A 25,624-nucleotide genomic window follows, 5' to 3' on the forward strand; every position below is an offset into this window, starting at 1 on the left:
GTAATCTGGAGCAATTTAAATCAGAGAGAAAGGGAGCAAAACTCATTGTGTGAAAGTGGCAGATGGCTGATAAACCTGGGGAGCTCTGATGTCTGTGAACTTGCAGAAGCATTGCATTTTAAAGGAACGCTGTCAGCAACCGAGGGACCCGGGCCTAGGGGAAGAGAAAGAGTCTATACAGACAATTATCTCCTCGGAACCCAGGAGCTGTCAAGCAGCCCAATTTAATGAAGAAACGTGTGTGTTTCAGATCTACAGAGTTTGTCCTGGCCGTTCCACCAGGAGTGAAGACTGTGGACGGCAGCAGCCCTCGCACCGACTCCTCCAACACCGCCAGGGCAGCGAGCTCAGTGACCCAGAGGTCAGGCGAGGCTGCCCTTGAACGTGCCACGCTATTGGCTCTTCTCAGCCCCGGAACTCCGGGAACGCCGGTTCTACCACTCTCTACCCACAGAGCAGCCTCAGCGGTACCTTGGACAGCGACCACTCGGCCGAGGTCTCGCTGCCAGCACCCTCCAACAATCTAGCTCCCCCTTCATCCCTTTCAGTGCCCCTTTCGTTCCTTCCAGGTGATTTTTTCTCAGGTTTTTACGGCCCTTTGATTATATTTGTCTCCAGGGAAATGACCTTTGCCCATTCACAAGAAAGGAAGACAAAAGTCTGTTAGAACCAGTCCAATCCGACCCTAAAGCATAGTGAATTCAAGGAGCTGCTTCATGTCCTCATACCTACACCTCAGCAGGAAAGCGAGCTGCTCAGAGATGAACCACAAAGGACTGTTAGCGTCTACTGGTCTAGACGGGTTTACACTGAGGACGACGGGGACTGGGTGGGTCCTTACCAGCTTTAGCAATCAAGCAAAACTGTAACAGGGGTTAGTTAATTTTCCATGGAAAAATCTAATTCTGGAAGACATTCACGTGTAGATTTTGTTATTTTGCTTTTATTATATTTATTCAACTTTTTAATTTTACCTTCTTATTAAAGTTATTGAAAGGAAGCACAAACCACAGAAAAATATCACAGGGTAATGACAAAAAAAAATGTTTGAATTTGTACAGTAGCTCTTTCTATTCCTTCTCTAATCCCCAGTTTCCTCATACATATACAAATACCAATCATTTTCCTCTCCAGATGTGGTGAAGATTGGAAAAGAGGCACAAGACATGCTTGATATATGATACAAGCGGTCAATGAATGACAATAATTTTTACTATTTTGAGGGGAAATCCTAATCTTACCTCAGAAGAACTAATAGGGTCATTTTTTTTTTCATAGTTATACCAGGCTTGGACAGGACATCCAAAAAGTGACGGTAGCATCTTAATGTGATGTTCAGACAGGACAGATCCAGTTCTAGAAATCACTCTCTCAGGGTCTAGCTATGAACTGGTCAGCACTGTAGAAGGCTGAGACAGGAGAATCACAAGTTCAAGCCCAGCCTGGCAATTTAGCAACTTAGTGAGACTCTGTCTCAATATAGGTATTGCTAGGAATGTAGCTCAGTGCAAAGACTCTTGGTTCAATCGCTAACACAGGTAAAAGAGGAAGGTGGTATAGCTATGATGGGAAATTTATTAGAAATTCCTTTCTCATTATGGTGACCAAATACAAAACATCTTTTCCTTAACTACAATATATATTTCTCAAATCCATCTCCCTGTCTTTTTTTTTTTCCAGCACCGGGGATCTAACACAGGACCTTGCACTTGTGAGGCAGGCATGATGCTACTAAGCTAAATCCCCAGCCCTCCTTGTCTTTATTCTTAATGCTTATTTTAGCTCAAAACTTACTTTAGGTCCTTAGTATGCCTGTCTTGGATTATATGATCTCTTAGCTTGTCTCCGGTTCCCTTTTCTTTCTATTCATTCTATGTATTATTACTAATTTATTTTCCCTAATTGTAGTTGGATTTCTATAACTTAACCCTCTTAAAAGCCAACTCCAATATTTCCTTAATATCTATGAACTGAAATTCAAGAATTCAAGAACAACCATCCATGATCATGGTATAATTGAAATTTACTGCCTTACCTCTGTGACTATCAGTTAGACAGCTTGCTGTTCTACAATAAAATCACACTTTCTTCTTTCTTGTCTTCTCCAAAATGTAAAATATTTGTCCTTCCACCTCTACATGTCTAATGTTTTCTCCGTTACCCTTTCCCCTCGAAACCTTTCTATGTCCTCTTCTATGAACTGTCTTTCCACCTCTGAATTTACATGTAACTTCCTCATTCCTCCCCAAGTTAACCAAGCAAGTAGACAGGCCAGGAGCAGGTCCTTTGATTTTTATAACTCTAAGGGGCTAGAACAGGCTTTATATGTTATATGAAACCAACAGTTATTTTTAACTATATGAATGAGCTAGTTAAAAGTAATTTGGGGCTGGGGATTTAGCTCAGTGGTTCTGCTGCCTGCCTGGAAAGTGCAAGGTCCCAGCTTCAACCCCCAGGACAAAAAAAACAGTCATTTGGATGCAAATCTATATGAAAGAAAATTTAAAAACAGGCAAGGAACAAGGGCACATTTTTCTGGTTAATCATACAAAATGATACAGCAGAAAGCCCTATCTAAGCAGTTGTAGCGGACACTTGTCTTTTTCGTGTTGGCTATGTATCATCTGAATTCCCTTCTATGTGTGGACAGTTCCTCAGATTTGAAGATGGAAGAGTCTGCCTCTCACTGTACAACTCAGGAGGAGACTCAGTTTCTGAGTGTCACTACTACCTGGAGCACAGGCACCTGACACAGGCCTGGACAAACAGCTAGAGCTACTCAGGGCTTTGAACGTGGAGAGGCAGCACAAAGAAGCAGGGACAGAGTCTGGCCCCCAGCTCAGCTCCACAACATTTCTCCTCTATTCTGGGCCTCACTCTCCAGCACTCCCAGCAGCTCTGTTAGTACTCAGGTTCCATTCAATAAATCCATGCTTGCCAACATCAACCAGAGAGAGAACATGCTGTTGTCCCGCTCACTTTGAGGTGCCAGGCTTACAGATCTGTTTGGGAGACTCCCTCTATGCCACAGCAAGCTTCTCTCAGCCAGGTCTGCATCCTCATTGTTGCTCATCATTAAAAGTTAACAAGCCACCATTCTACCTTTGTTCATTTTTAGGCAAACATGTTTTAGAGTCAGATTGCGTGTTGGTCTCTATAAATAAGCTATCATCTATTTCTCTTAAACAAATCAATCTAAATTAGAGATTGCCATAGGGTACCAGCCAAGCACTGAGATTCAAAACATGACAAAATAGAAAAATGCCTCCTGGAATAAAGGCTCTCAGGATTGGACGTCTGTTTTAATAGACTTATAAAATAATAGCAACAGTTATATTTTACATCTCTGATACGCTTACAAAGTCAGAATTTCTCTAACAAATGTGCATTAATTAATCAAGGGTAAATGAAATCACATTTCCTCTGTATAAAAAGGATATAGCAACGTGGCCTAGTGGTTAAGGACATGGACTCTACAGCCTTGCACTATGATGGGATCTTAGCTAAGCTACTTAAATTCTTTATGCCTCAGTTTTCTTATCTTTAAAATGGGAATAAAGATTGTCAAGAGGACAAAATTGGGTATGACACACACACAGTAATTAAAGTAGTGTCTAACCCTTAGTAAAAACCATTGAGATATCTGCTTTTATTGTAGTCTGTAATCACATCTGCCCAATAAAGCTGGCAGAATACATGACAGATGTGTGTGATCTGTTGGTAAAATAAAATTCTCTTTCCTTCCAGTGCGTGGTGTCCCTGGATCCCATGTTTCTCTCTCTGGCCAATGACCCAGTCACATAAATTAAGATAGGTATTAAACAGGAAGTGTGAGTCTCTAGAGATTTCTGTTGTATCTGGCAAGGTAATGAGGAATGTTTGATTCAGTGGATGCTGCTGGACAGCAGTGATAACCTAGAAGGGTCCCTTTGCTGCCCTGTAAAGGATATGCTACATGAGCAAGAAATAAAGCTTTCTGTTTTAAGCCACTGGCATTTTGGAGAGTGTTTGTTGCTGCAGCATAACCTAATCTATCTTGACTAATGCAGAAAGTAAAGTAGCTGTCTAGATTTTTCAATGAAGTAGCATTTTCTCTTCAAGTGAATGATATCCTCAGGAATTTCTACAGTGGATAATACCAGTATAAAAGCTGATGTTCACAAATGTCCGCTTTATGCCACCCTTTCCTTTGGTATCTGAAATTTCATCCTGCAGATTCTGAGAGAATCAATCTCAAAAGTGTCCCTTTAAGCAATGCATAAACTCTGGGAGGAGTTACACATTAATGTTTCCCCACATTCAAAGGAATGTACTTATCCAATCCCTATCCAAGAAGAATCAAGACTACATGAGTTATGATAGGAGAAAAACCTGGAAAAACCGTATTTATGAAAGAAACCATGGAGGCTGTTCAATTATGGAAATAGCTATCTGATCTGTAGTATTTGTTCTCACTTTATATTAAGCTTCCAGAGAGCTTCAGAGAGTTCTGTAATTATGGCCTCAGCAAGGTGCACAAGGTGCCTTGGTGAATTATTGCAAAGCTCATGTCTATATCAGGCTTTAACCATTCTACCCTGCTGCTTACTCGGAAAATTTTAACACAAGGGTCCAAGAGCAGTCAAAAAGAAAGAGGGGTGGAAAGTAATTCCCTTCCAGAGGTCCCATCTTGTTTTCCATCGCTAGTTACATCAGAGAATCCTGCATCCTTTCCTTTGAGTTGGGTTAAATTTATTTTTTTCTACTTACCATCAGAAGGGGCCTAAATAAATTATGAGCTTAACTCCTAGCTCTACTACTTGTTAGCTGTTTGAATTTGGCATTTTATTGAACAATTTTTTCAGGTTTCTTCTTTGTAAAATTATGACAGTAGGAATTATTGTGAGAATTGCATACATCCAGTACCCAGCATACAGTATGTACTCAAAAACTGTAGCACTATGATTATTTTCAGGATTTCATTTTCAACTGCAGTGGGGATTTCCTGGCAGAGCACTCCAAAAGCACTGGCTGGCATATCTCTGAAAATGCATGAAGATCAGTCATACAAGGTTTTCCAAGTGGGGAAAGGCAAAAATCCATGCTTTTTATAATTTTGCTTGAAATACCAACATATCAGTTGATCATCTGAAATCTAACCATTATTTGATTTTAGATCTTCCATTTCACCTCAGAATCTTCTCTGAAAATTGAAGATTGAACTTGAGTTGGCCCGAGGTCAGAGGAGTAAATTATCATTTTTTTAATGAATCTAGGAAACTTGGATTATTTTTGACTCCTTACAAACCCTATCAATGCCTACTTCAATAGCCACTCCTTCTGCTCTTCTGTGCTGTACACGCCACAGATGTCTTAGTTCCTACGCATCCATGATTTCCCACCGTGAGATGCAATGAAGTGCATGTTTTTCCAATTCATTCGTTTTGTTTTTTAATTCTAAAACCAGATTCCAGTCATGTCTACTTCCTCAGTGTCCTGTCTTCCTTGTGCTTCCTTGTACTTCCTTGTACAGTAAATCCATATTTTCTCTATCCTTCATGAGGGTAAGGTATAGCTGTACTTAAAGGGAAGTTCTGGAAATATAGGGACCACAGGTAAAAACAAGAAAATTAAAAGTCATCAGTTTTTTCTTACGGACAATCGCACTGCCTATACTCTTCCTATTGGTGCATCTACTATCCTTGTTAGCAACTCAAGGACGAGACTATGTGATATTAATCTGTGTATCTCAAAATTTAGCACAGTGTTTGATATAGCTGGAACTCCAAACATGTTTGCTAACCCAAATTAAGCTTTCAAGTGCAAAATGTGATCTGATCAGATGTCCTTGCTGTGAAAGGTGCTAATCCATGTGATTTTGGAAGCTAAATTAGCTTCATCCAAGAGGGTACTATTTAGCATAATAAACTAAATCTGACAGGCATTCCCAGTGCAAGCACCAATTTAGAAAGATTTATTTAGGAAAAAATAAATGGCAGCTGCCACAGGGTAGGTACACCACCTGTGCAACTCTACCATTCCAGTATGTTTTACTTGGGCCTGCAATCCCAAATGTATGGAAGAGCAGAGTTGCTGAGAATCTGAGAGATTATCTACCCACCATTTAATTTTAAGACAACAAACTGAGGTGCTGGACAATAAATAAGTAGCATCAGACATGAAGTTACTATGTGCCAATAAGATTTTTAATTTTCTGGTCTTCCCACAATACCAAATAGTTCAATGGATATAGATTAAATAGATGTTCATGAAAATATTACTTTGCATTCAGTAAAAGCAGTAGACCAACCCTTAGAATCCTCTCTATAGTTTTAAAGAGGATGCATACCTGGGCCCCATCCTTAGGTATTTTGATTAAGGAGCTGGATTTTGGTAAAAGTTGGATTCACTGCCAAGTTCAGCAATAATCACTTACAGCATTTTAAAAATAACCACTTCTTAGTCAGGGTTAGTGGTATACCTGTAGTCCCAGCTACTCGGGTAGTTGAGTAAGGAGAATTGCCTGACCCTGTAAGTTTGAGACCAGGCTGGTCTACATGAGACCTCATCTCAAAAACAGCAACAATAAAAGTTCTTCTTGAAATAACACTCAGATTTTTTATAGGATGTTCTAGGAAAACAGAAATCCTCATGAACCGAAAATCTACTTCAATGCTTAATACATCCCACTACACATCTGTACTGAAAACATGCACACCGTGTTCTATTTTGTTTGACTTACAGTACAGTGGGTGGACATGTACATTCTAATAAACCAAGGAACAGGCTCCAGAGTCCGTAGATCTGGATCCGGAATGCCATGAACTAGCTTCATTCTAAAATGCTGCCCAAAAGAAAGTGACCTTCCTTGAGTAAAGGATCTGTGTTTTCAGCAAATTTCAAATCCATGTATGTATTAGAACCCCAGAACTGACCTAAGTCCAAATTTGTACTTACCTACATCTCATTTCTCCCACCCTTCAACCTTTGGAAACAACCTTTCTACTCTGTTGCTTCTTCATCTCTCTTTCTTTTTTTTAAGTTTTATTAGGACATGTTTGGAGTTCATAATGATTGCATTCACTGTAGAGGACTGGTACATGTACATAGCACATTTCAGTTCCCTTCTTTCCTCCTCTCCCTCCAACCCCTTTTATTTTTCCAGTGTCAGATTCACTTGTTTATTTTATAAGACCTTATAAGGTTAATTATCTTATACACAGGTTGAAAACCAGACTGCCAGGCCAAAGAACAGTAGACCTTAAATATTCTCCTCACATATGATAACTAAATGAAGTAAATATATTAATTAGCTTGATCATGATAATCATTCCACAATGTGTACACATACAACATTCAAGCTGTACAACTTGAATATGTATATAACTCAATTTTACCTTAATAAAGCTGAAAAGTTAGGGGTAAAAAAAAGAGTGGACCAGTGTTTTATCCCTGATGTATTCAAAGAACATTTATGAAAATCTGCTATCCCAGGCACTAATGGTATAACTGTGAGCAGGAGAAGAGTTAGAAGTGACAGGACCAGAGACCAGATATAGTCCCCAAGGCCTATGCCCCATCCACCCAGACACACCCCAAGGTAAACTTTACTAATCCCCTCAATGTCTCTTGAGCCAATCAAGTTCACAATCAAAATCAATCGTCACAGCAACAGATACCGCGTTCTCATCTGATACCAAACCTGATGGCACCTTGGCTGTGAACTCTCAGGCTCCAGAACTATAAGAAAAACATATGACTCTTTATACATTACTCGTTCTGTGGTATTTTAATGTAGCAGCACAAAGAGACTAAGGCAGTCACGTGCAAAGAATTTTGCTGATCCTGAAACATGATATGGAGAGAAAGGCATGTTTCCCCACTGATAACTACGAGTGTTTGGGACTTGTAAGAGAGGACTCTTCAGAAAAGGCTGTCTCTGCTGGACCTACAAACCTAGACTGTATTCAGTGGGTCAGGTTCTGAATTTTGTTATGAAATCTTGAATTCTGTTAAAAATGCAAACTTGCAGACACAAGGCCCAGAGAATCTGAGTTAATAGGTTGAACGCTCAGAGCCCCTTGGATTTCCCTTTGTAACCAGCACATTAGGAAATCTCACACAGGTGATGAGAAACTATGGCAGTTGAAGCAGGAATGTTACAAGTGCAGCTACGCATTTCAGAAAGATCCATGCCCTGGAGTTCAAATTTTAGTCTCCAGTCAGATTCAGCTTCCTCCCCAGTATTCTGCTCCACCTCTCCTATAACTTTGAGCTCACAGTTCCATTCAAAAACCCCAAATTCATGCAGACATCAATCACAAAGAGATTCTATAACATTTACCAGTGATTAAAGAGTGGCTATTTGTCTTCACTATACAGTTAGGTGAAGAGAAGATTAGAAAACAAGTGGAGAATTCCACGTGAAAGATCCAAATCTTTTTCATTGACTTGAAAATTTTCTCCAATCAAAAACAGTCAATTCTACAGCCGTTGGTAAACACCATCTAAAAAATCATTGCTGTTGAATATTTTCCATGCCTCAACATATTATCAGGAAAGAAATAAAGCAAATACTAACAAGAGTCAATAAAACTATTAAAAATTCTGGTCAATTCTATAAAACTTCAGTGAGTTTTTCCCCTTCAGGCTATCATGATTCTATACAGACCAATGAACTGTGTTTCTAGCCCTTAGAAAATCAGTAGCTTACCATGGCATATGATGTGTTGTGGGACTGAAGGTTAAAATATTTTAAAAGAATGTGAGGCTTCAAGTCATTATTTCAATATTGTTTAAAATTAATTAGAACTTTTCAGAATTGTTTTAGAAAGTCAAGGTTTAATTAGCTTATTTATTTAGTAGACCCTCAATGTGACCCTCTTTGCAAAAAGCCTGTGGATATTTCAGCATTTAATAGTCTAGTAGGGTGGAGGAGGAGTGGATTTTTGTTTTTTATTGGAGAGCTGAAATACACTCATTGTTCTTTTTATCACTTTAATAGTTCTTTGTGTTGCAGGTAAAGCATTATTAATTCATGTCCAATAAGAAATACACAAGATTTTTGATGATGTGGCAAAAACTACCAATAAAAACCACCATTTTAAGAGAAGGGGAGGAATACCTCAGTCCCTTAGACAAAAACATGTAATTCAAGTAAATGTTCAAAAGCACAGCTTGTTTATTTTCTAATGGAAAGGAATGTCTGTTTCAGATTTCATTCCTTTGTGTGCTGGGGGAATTATTTTACAACACAGAATTTTTATAGTATCTTCATTTTACTCCTGCCTGTGTGTAGACAGTTCCCACTTAGGATACGTGAATGTCAAGCCTGTTCATGTCAATAATGAAAATAAGATGCCCTCTCCACTCCTCCTCCTTCATTTCTGTGAGCAATTTGCATTAAACCAAGGTTAAGTTTTCTTGTCAACTCTGATCACAACTCTATTGCTCTAAACCCTCTATGAAATGCTGCTTGATGAAACTCCTAAAAATGAATCTTTATTAAACAACACCTTCACAGTCAAAGCAGTTTTGCTCCAAATTAAACCAGAGTGAGATTATTCTTCACAATAAATCCGGCTTCTTCTACCCTACATTGAGCCTGTCTAAACTGGGCCCTCCAAATACTTTCTGCAACTCACACAGGGGTAAGAGTCACCCCTTCAGTGCAAAAAAAACAAAGGGAAGCTCCTTTGGCTTAGGCTCCTCTGCAAGATGAACACATGCTCCCAACACTCACAGGATCAAGAGTGAACATACTGTTCCTTAAGCTCTTAAAAGTGTTTAAAATTTGATTTATGTCAGTCCTCATTCAGAGGCTGACACTGCCATTACTTCACATGATCACCACCAACTGACTCCAAGAGGAGCTGTTTCCAAAGAATGGCCATTATGATCCACAAAGGAAGTACATTACTGCCTGAGAGGCATTTTTTATGTGTGGCACTACTGAAGTTACACTCAGCTTCATTTTATGATACTGTCTTCATTGACTAGGTGGAATCTGAACACTGTAGCCCCCAAATATCTTTCAAATGGTGTCTAGAGAGGGTTCCTTTATTTGAAAAAAATGTGAGGATCTACTCCAAAGAAGAATACTACTATTCCATGTCACAAACAATAAAATGCGTAAAGTAGTTAGTGTGAATTAAAACTGAGAACTGGGACCTGTAGTCTCAGACCAAACCCCACCCATTCCCAACCCACATCAACACTCTTCTGGCCAAAGTCAGCCCTCCCACCTCCGCTTATAATGTCATCCCTCTGACCTGTTGGAAACATGATTCTATTATTTCATTTTCATCTCTCATCCCAGTGTCTTCCTCTGTCCTGTTCTTTTCCCTCTGCTAGAGGCTCATTCTTCCCATCCAAAAATAATCTTTCTTTGACCCTGATTTCCCCTTTATATAACTATTCCATCTCTCTCCTTCCCCTTACTTCTCAAATGAGAAGGCAAATGCTCAATAAATATTTATGGATTAAATGGGTGAAAAAATCTATTTCTCTATCACCCCATCTCACATGTTCTCATTCCACTGCAGTCTAGTGAAACTGCTGAGTGCACTCCTCTATCCAAGCTGGTCTCCAGAGGTAGCCAACAGTTTTCTAATTTTAAAAAAATCCATGAGTTGTCCTTACCCTTCATTCCAGTTGACCTCCACAAAGCATTTGACATTGCTAACCAGCTCTCATTATTAATATTCTTTCTTAAGTTTCTCTTACACTATTTTAAGTCCCTGCTTACATAACAATTTCTCTAGAAATTCATCATGGTATATGTTTCTGGCACTCTCTTTCTCTTCTACTTTACACTATTCCAGTGGGGATCTTAACCACTGACAGTCATGTTGGCACCTCAAGCTCGAAAACAGAACTCGGGCTCATTTCTCTCCCATCCCTTAATCAGCAACAGCACCCTGTCAACTACATGGTTAGAAACTACCGTCATCCTTACTAAACTCTCCATTCAGCTTCTAGTCCTGTTGATACTGATAGGAGTCCATGAGAAAACAGGAGAAAGCACAATTGACATAAAAAAAAACTGTTCACAGAAGTAATAGTGGAAAACTTCCCAGACAGAGGAAGAGAATTGGACATACAGATAAGTGAGGCATAGAGAACTCCAACTAGCCATGATCAAAAAAATCTACATCTAGACATATAATAGTCAAGATCCCAGAAACCCAAGAGAAAAACAAAATCCTATAAGCAGTTAGAGAAAAGAAACAAATCATCTACAAAGGAAAGCCCATCAGAATCACAGCAGACTTCTCAACACAAACCCTCAAATCAAGGAGAGCCTGGAGTGAAGTATTTCAAGCCCTAAAAGAAAATATCTTCCAACCTAGACTGCTGTATCCTGCAAAATTATCTTTCAAAATTGATGGGGAAATTAGTTACTTCCACGACAAAGAACACCTGAGAAATTTCATGAACACCAAACCATCACTACAAGCACTACTAAACAATATCCTGGAAAAAAGCAATGAAGGTCACAACTTCATGAGGCCCAACAGAGGGAAGCCACCAGGCAAGGTAAGACACTAAAGGGAAAGGGGGAAGAAATAAGAAATAAAAGAGCCAACAAAAGTAAAACCGCATGACAAGGGTAAATCAATATCTATCAATTATACCTCTCAATGTTAATGGCCTCAATTCACCAATCAAAAGAAATAGACTGGTAGAATGGATTAAAAAGAAAAATGCAACAATATGCTGTATACAAGAAACACACCTAACTCAAAAAGAAACTCATAGACTGAAAGTAAAAGGATGGGAAACAGTTCTCCACGCCACAGGAACCCAGAAGAAAGCAGGGGTAGCAATCTTATTTGCAGACAAAGTAGATTTCAAACCAAAACTAATTAAGAGAGACAAGGAGGGTCACTGCATCCTTGTGAAGGGAACAATCCAAGAGGAAGAGGTGACAATCCTAAATATATATGCACCAAATACGAATGCCCCCAACTATACAAAACAAATATTAATAGACATGAAAAACCAAATAAACACTAATGCAATTGTAGTGGGGGACCTCAATACCCCACTATCACAAATAGACAGATCATCCAGACAAAAGTTAACAAGGAAATTCTAGAACTGAACCAAGTTATTGAACAAATGGACTTAATAGATGTTTACAGAGCATTCCACCCCACAAAATCGGAATACACATTCTTCTGGGCTGCACACAGGTCATTCTCCAGAATAGACCACATGCTAGCTCATAGGACATGTCTAAGTAAATGTAAAAGAACAGAAGTTACCCCCTATATATTATCAGACCATAGTGCAATAAAATTGGAGATCAATACCATAAGAAACTGCAAACCCTCCACAAACACATGGAAACCGAATAACACCCTCTGGAACAACCAATGGGTCACAGAAGTAATTAAAGAAGAAATTAAACAGTTTCTACAAGTAAATGAAAATGCCAGTACAACATACAGGAATCTATGGGACACAATGAAACCAGTCATACGTGGGAAATTCATAGTAGTGAATGCCCACATTAGGAAAACAGAGAAAACTCAGATAAATAACCTAATGCAGAACCTCAAGCTCCTAGAAAAAGAAGAGCATAATGAATCCAAAGCTCGAACAAGAGAGGAAATTATAAAGATCAGGGCAGAAATTAATGCAATGAAGACTAAGAGAACAATACAAAAAAAATCAATGAATCAAAGAGTTGGTTTTTTGAAAGAATAAATAAAATCGATAAACCTTTAGCCAACCTTATCAAAAAAAGGAAAGAACAAGCACAAATACATGCAATCAAGAATGAAAAAGGTGAAGTCACAACAGATCCAACAGAAATCCAGAGGATCATCAATACCTACTTCGAGAACCTGTACTCCAATAAAATGGAAAACACAGAAGAAAGGGGCAGATTCCTAGATATATACGAATTGCCAAAGTTAAATGAAGAAGATATAGAAATTCTAAACACCCCAATTACAATGAGTGAAATTGAAAATGTAATAAAATATTTACCAACAAAGAAAAGCCCAGGTCTGGATGGCTTCACTGCTGAATTTTACAAGACATTTAAAGAAGAACTATTGCCATTACTCTTTAAACTCATCAAGAAAATTGAAAGGGAAACAATACTTCCAAATTCATTCCTGGAAGCAAGTGTTACTTTGATTCCAAAACCAGGGAAAGACCCAACCCCAAAAGAACTACAGGCAAATCTCCCTAATGAACATAGATGCAAAAATCCTCAACAAGATATTGGCAAACAGAATACAGAGGGTCATCAAGAAAATCATACACCCTAACCAAGTCAGATTTATCCCAGGGATCCAAGGATGGTTCAACATTCGTAAATCAATAAATGTAATACACCATATTAACAGAGTCAAAGACAAAAACCATATGATTATCTCAATAGATGCAGAAGAAGCATTCGACAAAATCCAGCACCCATTCATGATGAAAACCCTACAGAAAATTGGAATAGAAGGTCTTTATCTTAACCTGATTAAGGCTATCTATGAAAAACCAACAGCCAACATCATACTAAATGGTCAAAAACTCAAAACTTTCACGCTAAAATCAGGAATAAGACAAGGATGCCCACTACCACCACTCCTGCTCAATACAGTTCTGCAAACATTAGCCACAGCAATTAGAAAAAAGAAAGAAAGAAAAGGAATAAAGATAGGAAAAGAAGAAGTTAAACTGTCATTATTTGCTGAAGCTGTGATACTTTACATAGAAGACCCAAAAAACTCCACCAAAAGACTTCTAGACTTAATTGACAGATTCAGTAGAGTAGCTGGATACAAGGTCAACACTCAAAAAACAATAGCCTTCTTGTACACAAATAACAGACTCACTGAGAGAGAAATTAAGGAAACAATTCCTTTTACAATAACATCCAAAAAAATGAAATATCTAGGAACCAATCTAACAAAAGAAGCAAAAGACCTCTACACTGAAAACTACAGCACTCTGAAAAAAGAGACCAAAGAGGATACAAGAAAATAGAAAGACATCCCTTGCTCTTGGGTAGGAAGAACCAATATAGTGAAAATGGCCATACTTCCAAAACTACTATATAGATTCAATGCAATGCTGATTGAAATTCCAACAATATACTTCACAGAACTAGAGAAAACAATGCAAAAATTCATTTGGAACCATAAGAGACCTAGAATAGCTAAAGCAATTCTAAGCAAAAGAGACATGGCTGGGGGTATCACAATCCCCAACTTGAAACTGTACTACAAAGCTACTGTGATAAAATCAGCATGGTACTGGCAAAGGAACAGACCTGAGGATCAGTGGAATAGATTAGAAGATGCAGAAACAACTCCAGACATACTCAGCCACCTCATCTTTGACAAAGGAGCCAATCACCCTCACTGGAGGAAAGATAGCCTATTTAATAAATGGTGTTGGAAAAACTGGATTTCAACCTGCCAAAGATTAAAACTAGACCCATACCTATCACCATGCACTAAACTAAGATCAAAGTGGATTAAAGATATAAATATTAAGACAGAAATACTAAACTTGCTGGAAGATAAGTTAGGTAGAATTCTTGAAGACATTGGCATAGGAAAAGACTTCGTGAACAAAACCTCAGCAGCATGGGAAATAGCAGAAAGAATCAACAACTGGGATCTCATCTTATGAAAAAGCTTCTGCACTGCAAAAGAAACCACCAGCAGAGCTAACAGACGACCTACAATATGGGAAAAAATTTTAGCAGCTGTACCTCAGACAAGGACTACTATCTAGATTATAGAAAGAATTGAAAAAAATCAGACCCCCCCAAATTCAAAGACCCAATTCAAAAATGGACATCCGAAATGAACAGACATTTCTCAGACAAGAAAGTAAAAACAGCAAACAAATATATGAAAAAATGTTCAACATCACTCGTCATTAGAGAGATGCAGATGAAAACAACACTGAGATTCCACCTTACCCCAGAAAGAATGGCTGCTATCAAGAAATTAACAAGTAACAAATGCTGGCTAGGTTGTGGAGAGAAACGAACCCTTCTCCATTGCTGGTGGGAATGCAGACTGGTGCAACCACTGTGGAAGTCAGTATGGAGATACCTCAAAGAACTAGGACTAGAGGTCCCATTTGACCCAGCTATTCCCCTGCTGGGTATCTTCCCCAAAGAATTAAAAGAATCATACCACAGTGACATATGTGCACCCATGTTCATAGTGGCACAGTTTGTAATAGCTAAAGCTTGGAAGAGGCCAAATGCCCATCAACTGGAAACTGGATAAAGAAAATGTGTTGTTGTTTTTTTATATAAAATGGAGTACTACTCAATCATAAAGAACAAAAAACTAGAGTAATTTATAGCTAAATGGATGCATATCAAGGCCATACTCTTAAGTGAAATAAATAGGGCACACGTGTAAATACCAAATAGTTTCACTAGTGTGAGAAACTGATAGTGTAAACAAGGGTTAAAACGATTAAAATGAATAACTGATAATTTGAAATAGGAAAAAAGGTCCAAAGATGAAGGATTGAAGGGAGGGGAAGGGGAAAGGAAAAGAGGGAAAGGAAAACCTATGAGAAAAGAAAAAAAAATGGAAACGAAATCTATGTAAATAGGGAAGGGTGGAGGGGGTGAAGGGCACACAGGTAATGGGGGAAAAAAATAAGAACCAAGATACATCATGTACAGGTACAAGCACCCAATGATAGATGTAAACGAATTGTATACCTAAAATGTACCAATAAAAGAACTAAAAAAAATAAAGAGACAAAAAAAAATTCATTGTTACAAAATCTTCCTCAACTCTTGCGATAGCATAAAGAAAAAAACTCCTTGTATGATATTCCGAGTTTTCTGAGAGCTAACCCGAATCTAGTGCATTGCCTGGTCTCCCATTCCCCTGCAACTCCAGCCACACATGCTATTTTTTCTACTTATTTCTAGAATACACTCTGTATTGCCTACATCTGTGATTACAATACCTGTTTTCTATCTCTACCTATTAAAATCCTACTCAACTTTTAAAGTCAAACTAAAATTTCTGTTCAATAAAATTTATTTTCAATAACTCTTCCTGTAAGGAGTAATTGTTTTCCATTCTCTGTATCCCAGCATTTTGTGCTTATATGTAGCACATACCCATACACTATACCCCGTATTACAATTAGGTGTGGATACATGTATTTCCTCAAATAGCTGGAACCAAGCTCCCTAAGGACTATACTTAAAACAGTGCCTTTCACTAGAAAACATTCAATAAAAGAATTACTGAAGTGACTCGGTAACTCTTCTTCTTTCATGTCATTTTACAAAAGTCCGATAATTTTAGTACTACCCACTCTGTCACTGTCATGTTTGGTCCAAAATACTCAAATATATTCTGTCCACCCATGCTAGCCCTCCAAACCCATAAAGCCCTGTAAAGACATGGAATTAGAGTTTTGGTTAACTGAAATATACTTGTCAATTGACTGAAATATTTAATGCATACTAACTGAAATACATATGCAAAATAAATTACATATGTGTAGTTTTATCATGAAAATTAAGACTCTTGTCAAGAAATCCTATCTTTGAAGAATTAGTCTTTCACATCAGCGTCACTCTTGACCCTTAGAAAAGAAGCCTCCTTTTCTAAGGTTGTCAAGGTTACCACCATGATCCTTGATTCTGGCTTCTGATACACCCAAAGGACACCGCAGAGACTGCTGTGTGGAACCACCTCACTTCTGCCTACACACACACACACACACACACACACACACACAGTACAACACCTGTATTCCCACCTGAAGAGGGCTCATGTATAAGTGAGACAGTCTAGAGCTAGAGATGATGCATCTGCATTTTCAAGACAGTCTGCAGCAATGGCCCTTCACATTCTCCACCTGGATCTAGGGAGCTACAGCAATGGAGCAAAAAATACCTACTTCATTCCTCTGTGTTGAGTAAAAGCAGCTCATTTACTCCCTCTGGAGTAAATTTAATAATTTCCTTTCATTGGCTTATGAGAACTCATGTCTCAACCCAAGATTGGAATAACTGGATTCTGTACTGCTTACTTAATAAAATAACTAACAATATAATTCAACATTGTTTCTACGAGATCTTTACAACATAATGTTTTGCATTTTCTTTCCACCCCTCCCATGACCACCACCATCAACACAAAACGACCTGATTGGGGCCTAAACTCAAAGAATTTCAACTTTTAAATTCAAGAAGATTAAATGAGAAATTATAATGACAAATAAGAGCTGCCTTTTAAAACCAATATACTAGAGCATGCTTTATGTTACCTATTATTTGTTTTTTACAAGAAGGAAAAAGATTTCCTACATTGTTTTTTATTTTGCAACATAATTTTAAAGGAGTTCAAAAATATTAATGGAAACAGTATAGTTTACAAAATTATATTTGAACATAATACTGAGTTTTATTAATTTTATGCTATGCTCTGACTATAAAATACTTACTTATCATTATAAAATAGTGAATTTGTGTTTAATATGTAAGTTTAGTCAACTTTACCATAAAGAATAAGCTAATTATTTGTGTTAAAATTTCACAATTTGGTTATTTCACGGAAGTAGTAGCTAATATAAAAAATTAGCATGAGCAAATGTGACTGCCTTCTGACTTACACACATGCTATTTTAGGCTTTAACTTCTATACATGTCACTACTATAAAATTCTTTTTCTCTTAGTGATTATTGAATGTTTTATTCCTCACAAAAGGATCTTAATCATCCTGGTTTTTCTCCTACCCAACTCAAATAATTCACACAGATGCAGCATACTCCAGAAGCTTTTTTTATAGTGCACGTTTGAATTCAACATTGGTTTGTAAGAAGCAGGATCATTGCTTCTTTTGAACCTGCATTATAAACCAGAGCTGGATCTATGAGAGAGACTAACTCTGCCAAAATACTCTTCCATTTGAATTTTCTGGCACACATACAAGACCATTACTTGAGAACTGAGATGATCCATTTAAAAATTTTATTTATTAATAAAAAAGCAACGTAGCCATTTTAGACAAATTTGGAAATAGTGCAAGCATTAAATATATGCAGTTCCTCACATTTTTTATAATGAGCCAGTGTCAGAATCTAACCTCAATATCTGCCACAATCCTGATTTAGAGGATTTACAGAGCAAACAATTTCATCCCGAATTCTATTGTCTGTATTTAGTCTTTAATATTATTTACTGAAAGAGCTTGTCTTTGGGGGAATTGTAGAATTTCAACAAGGGTAGCCTCATTCAGTACTGATGAAGTAACAGGGTCCAAAGTGCAATAGGGCCCATAGGGCACCACGGCAGTGATAAAGCAGAGGCACAAAAATCCAAAATAATTAGCATCACCTCCAATTTTTGCAAACTTCTGACAATTTACCAGAAACAGGGAGGAAGCAGTGTATCACCCTTCGACTTCTGAGGAGAGATTGTCAAAAGAGTGATGTCTTTGTCAAGAGACTGCGTTAGCTAAGGGGAGAAATAAATTGTGCATGAGTATAGTGGGTTTTCAATAATGCACATGTCTTTCAATTCATTGTTAGGGTTACATTTATTCTTTTGGGTTCTTGAACTATGTGTGGCAGTGTTTCTGAGCAAAATTTGTTCTCAGAGTGGGCCACCACCAAAGACCTACTTAGCCATCTTCTTATTCACTCTAATATAAAAAAAATTGATGTCAGAAAATCAAGGAATTCAAATCCCAGCTATTCCACAGGTTTTGTTAAAGTTGTTATTTGCAAGGAAGAGAGAAATCATGCTAAAAGAAGAAGAAAAATAAAGACTGATCACTGAATTCAGCAATCTAGAAGTTACTGATGGCCTTGACATGTGTCGCTTCCTGAAATGAATGATGAAGAAGACAGCCTGATTAGAGTGGCTTGAAGACAGAATGATGGTTTCCTCAGAATGGTAAACTAGATTTTCTGAAAGAGCCCTTCTGCTACAAACCAAGTAGATCATGAATAAACATACTGTTTAAAAGAGCTGCTGGGTTTGAAAGTACTAAGAAAAATATCTAAGTATTTCTACCACAGCTACCAAAAAAACAAAACAAAGACAAGAGCTGAACCTAAGTAGGGAGCACTGTGTGGTTGGAAATGAGAAGAGGCAGCAGACTATGTGGAAAGCAAACACTTATATCCTCACTACTTACTAAGACTAAGCTTTGGGCCAGTTGCAAGGCCAGGGAGCTGAACCTCAGACCCTCAAATTAATCCAAATACTTCAAAGAGACTAATGTGATCTCACATAGATAGGTCCCCAGGCTCTGAGCAAAAGCAAATGCCAATGCTTTTTAGGGAAAAACATCTCCAAAACAGTCTCACAGCACTCGCACAGGTTAAGGTCAAATAAATATAAACTTACACTTTAAAAAAATCACCAAGCACACCATGTGCAAGATCCAAAACAGTAAACAATTGATTCAGATCTCTTCAAAGTTTGCGGGTATTAAAGTTACTAGTTAAAAACAGGACAAAAGCCTCTCTATGAAAAAACTAAAAAAATAATACCCAGTCTGTGATATTCTGTTATAGCAGCACAAAATGACCTAAGATGGTAGATTTTAAAAATTACTAATAGAACTTTTATAAATGAAACACATTATTGTTGATATTAAAAACTTAGTGGAAGGGTAACAATGTTACAGAACAAATGAAGATAGAATCAGTGGCTGGAAGACAGGTATGAATGGATTATGCATAATGCAGCACAGAAAAATAAAATATGTAATATTAAAGAGATACAAATAAATGAAGTATAGAATGAAAAGATCTAACAGTCCTCTACTGAATGTACAAAAGGAGAGAACAAGAGAGTGTAAGAAAATTAGTATTGGCAGGAAATATCCTAAAGTTGACTTAAAAATGAATTCTCAGGCACTGGGGACACAAGGTCTGCCAAGTAGGAGAATTTTAAACGGATACATACCTACTGCAAGACACGTGTGGTGAAAACTGAAGAAGTATAAATAAGAAGACAATCTTAAATGAGTCAGAAAGAAAACAGCTATTATCTAAATTTTGGCAGCAAGCTTCTAAGCAGAAAAATGGAATCCAAGAGAAGAGGAGGGAAATGTACTCAAAAAGCACTGAAAAAAATACTATTTACATAGAATTGTGTGCTTTCTAACTTACTTAGAAGACACTATGTGTTAAGAACAAAAAGAAGGGAATGGGGCTGGGGATTTAGCTCAGTGGTTCTGGTGCCTGCCTCGAAAGCACAAGGTCCCGAGTTCAATCCCCAGTACCAAAAAAAAAAACAAAGAGAGAGAGAAGAACAAAAAGAAAATCACCATCTTTATAGAATTTACACCATCGTGACAGGGACAGAAAAATAATTTAATCAAACATATCAGATGCTTTGGAGGAAAAGCAGAAAAGGAGATGGTAGTACCCAAAAAAGGAAGAGTCTGCAAGTTTTAATATTATGGTAATTGGAGAAGGTTTCATTGAACAAGTGATATTTGGACAAGAACCTAAAGGAAGTTCAAGAGGAAGCTAAATGGACAGATAGCTAAAAAGAAAGCATCAGAGGGAAAGACAGCAAGTTGTAAGGCCATATGGGAGCTCAAGGGCAAGGCTGAGAATGGCAAGGATGCCAGTGTGGCTCCAGGAGTGGGAGTGATAGGGAAAGGGCAGAAAACAAGGTTGAGAAAAGGAGAGCTGGGAGAAAGAACAACGCATTCTTTCCAGGGACTTCTAGGTGACTCTAAGGACTTGGGCTGGTACTCTAAGTGAAACAAAGCTACCACAGCCAGCTCACAATCTGATTTCCATTTCTAAAGAATGACTTCAATAGGAAGAGTTTATAAGAGAGGAAGAGAAGAAGCCAGGAAACCAGCTGAAAGCAACTACAAAATGTAGTTTTTATGGTGAGCATGGTGCTGCGTGCATGGTAGTAATGGAGCCAATGGTCAGATGCTGTCATATCTGAAGTAGAGTCAGAGAATTTGGTGGGTCTTTGAAGTGATTTATAAAAGAGAGAGCTTCTGGATGGATCACTAGAAATATGCAACTGACTATCACTATGAAGAAGAAAGCTCTTTAGAAAAGAGCAGGCTTGAAGGGAAGATGAGGCGCTCAGCTTGATTACATGAAGTTTGAAATGTATATTGCTCAATGCAAATGCCAGAACAGATCCAGGTGTTCAGAGTTCATTGGACTGGACTGGGGACATCAGACTGGCAGTTAGCAGTCCGTGGGCAGTATAGAAAGTCATGAAACTGGGTAGGTTCCAGCACTGAGCCCTGGGACACCCCAACATGAGGGGAGGTGTCAGGAAGAGCAGGCACTGAGGGGACTCCCCGGAGAATGTGATTTCCTGGAAGCAGGTAATAAAATTGTTTGTCAATGATAAGGGCAAAACAAAGACTTTTTTGGGTAAATGATGATAGAATTTACCAGTAATAGTCTCACATTAAATGAACTTCATGAAGGTAAGAAATAATTTCTGAAAAAAATGTCTGAGATTTAAGAAAGAATGGGAGACAACAATATTGGGAAATAATACTATAAGTTTCATCAATATAAAATAATAATGATAACAGTGTATCATTTCTGGTGCTCAAAATCACTAAAATTTTGGACAATACCATGTGACATTAGAAAGAGTACAACTGTTATGGGATCCTCTGGTTATTCAAGGGGGGATTAGGGTTTTCAATTATTTTAGATTGAATGTCTCTGGTAAAATTTCAAAGGTGACCAGAAGAATAGAAACATGTAGTGTGTCACTGTCAGACCAATAGAGCAGTGTTTTCCAAGAAAAGTGCGAATGATTTGTGCAGGACAGTTGTTCATCGCGAAGAACCACCCTCCCTATTCACATCTGCCTCCCTGAGCTCTACTCCAAATGCCAGTACCCAGTGCAGTCATTGTGCCCACACTCCCACCACCAGTGCCCACACACACTTCCAAACGCCTGCTGGAGAACCCTGGCCCCCTTACGCGGGAACCACCGAAGTCGCTGGAGGAAACATTTAAAAGTTTAGCCACACTCAAGATAAAAGACAAGAGGAAAAAAAGAGGAGAGAGAACAAATAGAGCCTAAAAAAAGGAAAAACAAGTCCAAATACACAACTAATCATGCTAAATATAATGGAACTATAATTTACCTGTTAAAATATTAGCTGAATTTTTAAAAAAAGCTTTACCAAATTACATAATTACATTGCTTACAAATGACACAAATTTGTGTCTAAAATTAAGACACAGTTATTTAAAAATATACTAGCACTAACCAAAAGGAAGTTAGATTAGTTATATTATTAGATATACAGATGCATATACTATTAGGCTATACATGTTGGGAAACTTTAATATGCTTTTTACTGCAAGGTGAAGCACACAAATCACAAGTAAGATATACATGATTTGAACAACTCAATTAGCAGGTTTGACTGTGTGTACACATATTCCTCTGCCTATCATCCGAAGAACACACATTTTTTACAACCACTGTTATCATGTAGTCAATTTCTTTACTGAATGATTATTATGTGCCAAGGAGTATTAATACACACTGGACAGGTATTAACTGATTTAATTTTCATTATACTGCTATGAGATATATTTATAAATGCAAAGGTGAAATCTGACCCTTTTTAATTTGGCTCTGTTTATTGCCCATGTTGTTAATCAATACAAAACATTTTCTAAAGAAATAGTTTCAAAACCAAATCACTGAGAAGCTTCTACACTTAACAAATTTACAAGTGCTAAATTAAAAATATATTCATGACACTTGTCAGAGATGGTTAGGAAGACTATTGAAGAAATCACTGCAATAGGGCTTTGCGGTAGGGGAGAGCAATTGGACTCAACTCCCTAACAAAGCCTCTTCAGGCTCATCTGACTCCTCCTTTCACCTAGGCCCTGACCCTGAGCTCTGCCCTGATTCATTTATTCCACTTTTAGCAAGGATCCTATTGGGTCAGCTTAGTATGAATCCCCCATCATCAATATCTGATCAAATTTCTCATTCCCCAACCTTGATAATGTGTTGTTCTGGCCTGCCTTCAGGAAGAATCCCATGAATCAGTTTAGCCAAATTCTCCCTTACTGTATATTTTTCTCTTAGTAATTTTCCATCCACTGACCCTTACCCTGACTCTTCGCTGGCTATAAATGAGTGAGTGGCTGGGAAGAGGGAGGTTCACAGGTGCAGAAACCATACCACGGTTTTCACAAAGCTTGGCTACCAGAGCACTGTGAGTGTTTATGGCCTCAAATCTGGTTGTCCAGATCTGGGCAGGAACAACTGCTACAGTTCCAGATGAGCTGGAAGTAGCCCAATAGGCAGAATTTTATGTGGCACTCCAGACCATGAACTTTGAGGAACTGAACTTTTGCAAAGGCTGTTGAAAGATTTAACCAGTCTTATCAAGAAAAAGTAGGTACACTAATAAAACTTCTCCCAGAGAGGTGGCAGGCAGTGCTACTAGGGATCAAGACCAGCTCTAGGCCTGGGAAAGCAAGGGACCTTTCCAGATTTCTTTGAACAAAGTAGCGGTTCCAGCTGGTGAGCAAGGAGCAAAATTTAAAGTTGCATATCTCAAGGGGATGCATGATGTTGGTTTGCCATTCCTTAAAGACACTTTTTCAGATTCAGGAATAGCATATCCTGAAGCTATAGAAGTTAGCTGCAAAATACTATGGCAACAAATGCATCATTCCATGGTATATAATGACGAGTGGCAGAACAATGGAAGCTACAAAGGAGTTCTTCACAAAGTACAAGTACTTTGGTTTTCTTATTTTTAAAAAAACAGAATGCAATCTTTTTTTCAGCAGGAAATACTGCCTACTGTGAATTTTGATGGGAAAATTATTTTGGAAGAGAAGAGCAAAGTTTCTAAGGCTCCAGATGGAAATGGTAATCTTTATCAGGTTCTTGCAGCTCAGAACATTGTGGAGGATGTGGAACAAAGAGGCATTTGGTGCATTCATGACTACTGTGTGGATAATGTACTGGTAAAAGTATTATAGACCCATCATTCATTGGATTCTTCATTCAGAAGGAAGTAGATTGTGGGGCAAAGGTGACAGAAAAAATGAATTCTACAGAAGCAGTTGGAGTGCTTTGCCATGTGGATGGAGTGTACCAGGTAGTAGAATAGAGTGAGATTTCCCTGGCAACATCTCAGAACTGAAGTTCAGATGGACCGCTTTTCACTACGGGCAACACTGCTAAGCATTTTTTTACTGTACCATTTCTGAGAAATCTTATCAATGTTTATGAACCTCAGCTGCAGTACCATGTGGCTCAAAAGAAGGATCTGCTTGTGGATTTACAGGGGGAGATGATTAAGCAGACAATCCAAACAAAGTAAAGATGGAAAAATTTGTCTTTGACATCTTCCAGTTTGCAAAACAGTTTGTGGTATATGCGGTATTATGGGAAGACAAGCTTTCCCTGCTAAAGAATCCAGTCAGAATGAGAAGGACAACTCCTCCCCTACAAGGCGTGCTTTGATGTACCTTCATCATTGCTGGCTCCTCAATGTAGGAGGCCACTTCAAAGATGAAAATGATTCTCACCTTCCAGCAATTCCACTCTTGAAGGATGCCAATGATGTATCAATTCAGTGTGAAATCTCTTCTCCCATTTTCTGTGCTGGAGAAGGACTAGAAAATCATATGGTGGATAAAGAGTTCCATGCACTTGCAATCACTGATGAGAATAGAGTTCATGAACTGGTGAAAAATGGTATACTATCCATCTACTATCTTCTGGAAAACCTTTATTATTGATAGACAATTGTGAACCTATAGTATCTCTCCTAGAAGACTGAAGCTTGAACATTCACAGGGTTTTATTTTGTTTGTTGAATTCCTACCACTACTGCAAACTTCTCAAGATCCAGATGACTGAACATATAGTGTTTTTATGATTCTCAATTTATTAAAGGTTTTATTTATATTTTTTAAACACAAATGAATAATAAGTATGAAAGGGTTATAGAACTTTTATAGAATGGTTTACAAGATAATGAAATATTTTCAACTACTTTATACCAGCATTTACAAATTTAAACAATATATATATGTAGAAAAATTTAACTTATGAAAACTATTCAATAAGAAACGTGAATTGTAACTACTGAAGCATTTAAATGACTACTCAAAAATCCATATTTTAAAAAAGGATTCATATTATTTTACAGGCAAGTTCTACCAAAATTTTGAGGAACACATATCAATACCCACACTGTTCCAAAGATAAGAATATAAAATATTCCTACACTCCCATTTTGAGATCTAGTATATTAATTTTGATTCCACAAGCACACAAACGCAGTTTATGAAAAAAGTCTTCAGCCTTTCTTAACCATAAATACAGATATAAAAATTCCACAGTAAGTATTTAAAAAATTACCAATATAAAAAATACTGTGACCAAGAATGGAAAAATGGTTTAATAATAAAAAGATGTATAAATATAATTTCCACAATAAGTAATTAAAGAAGAAAATCATAAGGTCTTCTAATGTACTCTTTAATCAAACAAAAATTAACATGCATGTATAGGAGGTGAGAACCTAGCATAAACATATTCACATACCTTACCAAAAGTTTCACTATAAAGAGTAGAAATGAAATAAAATAATTATTTTGCTTCATTCTGCTTTTAAAATGGGAGGT

The 25,624-nt window shown here is 37.7% G+C and overlaps 1 protein-coding gene and 1 pseudogene across 8 annotated transcripts in view; one reads left to right on the forward strand and one right to left on the reverse strand.

Annotated features, from left to right (window-relative positions):
- Positions 1-25,624, reverse strand: part of Slc44a5 (solute carrier family 44 member 5) — a 357,115-nt gene that overhangs the window by 197,781 nt on the left and 133,710 nt on the right. The gene's annotated exons all lie outside the window — the stretch shown is intronic.
- Positions 89-24,733, forward strand: LOC106009122 (UDP-N-acetylhexosamine pyrophosphorylase pseudogene; annotated as a pseudogene).

Source organism: Heterocephalus glaber, unplaced genomic scaffold, assembly GCF_053883595.1.
Source record: "Heterocephalus glaber isolate CG9 unplaced genomic scaffold, H.glaber_assembly_v1.0 deba00001442, whole genome shotgun sequence".
NCBI classification, from domain to species: Eukaryota; Metazoa; Chordata; class Mammalia; order Rodentia; family Bathyergidae; genus Heterocephalus; species Heterocephalus glaber.